The sequence below is a fragment of the Arachis duranensis genome, chromosome 1 (assembly GCF_000817695.3).
Source record: "Arachis duranensis cultivar V14167 chromosome 1, aradu.V14167.gnm2.J7QH, whole genome shotgun sequence".
In the NCBI taxonomy this organism is placed as follows: Eukaryota; Viridiplantae; Streptophyta; class Magnoliopsida; order Fabales; family Fabaceae; genus Arachis; species Arachis duranensis.
In genome coordinates this window covers 21448024-21448729 of record NC_029772.3, presented here as the reverse complement: position 1 = coordinate 21448729, position 706 = coordinate 21448024, and positions in this window count along the sequence as shown.

Sequence of the window (706 nt, the reverse complement as noted above, 5' to 3'; positions counted from 1 at the left end):
GACATGATCGAGAACCGACAGCTGAATAGCCGTGCCGTGACAGGGTGCGTTGACCATTTTCACTGAGAGGATGGGAGGTAGCCACTGACAACGGTGAAACCCTACATACAGCTTGCCATGGAAAGGAGTAAGAAGGATTGGATGAAGACAGTAGGAAAGCAGAGAGACGGAAGGGACAAAGCATCTCCATACGCTTATCTAAAATTCTCACCAATGAATTACATAAGTATCTCTATCTTTATCTTCATGTTTTATTCATCATTCATAACCATTTGAATCTGCCTGACTGAGATTTACAAGATGACCATAGCTTGCTTCATACCAACAATCTCCGTGGGACTGAAGCTTTAGACTAACATTCCATGATTCCTGGAATTCTCATTAAGAATTTTGATATTTTTATTTTTCCTCTTCACTTAATTTTCGAAAAAAAAATATATTTACAAAATCATAAAAACCAAAAATATTTCTTGTTTGAGTCTAGTGTCTCATTTTAAGTTTGATGTCAATTGCATGTTTCTGTTCTTCTTGCATTTATCATGTGTCTTCATTGATCTTCAAGTTGTTCTTGATGATTTACTTGCTCTGATCTTTAAATTCTCTCGTTTTGTGTGTTTTGTTGTTTCTCATATGCATTCTCAATTTGTTAGTGTCAGTAGTATACAAACTTCTAAGTTTGGTGTCTTGCATGCATTGTTTATTTGAT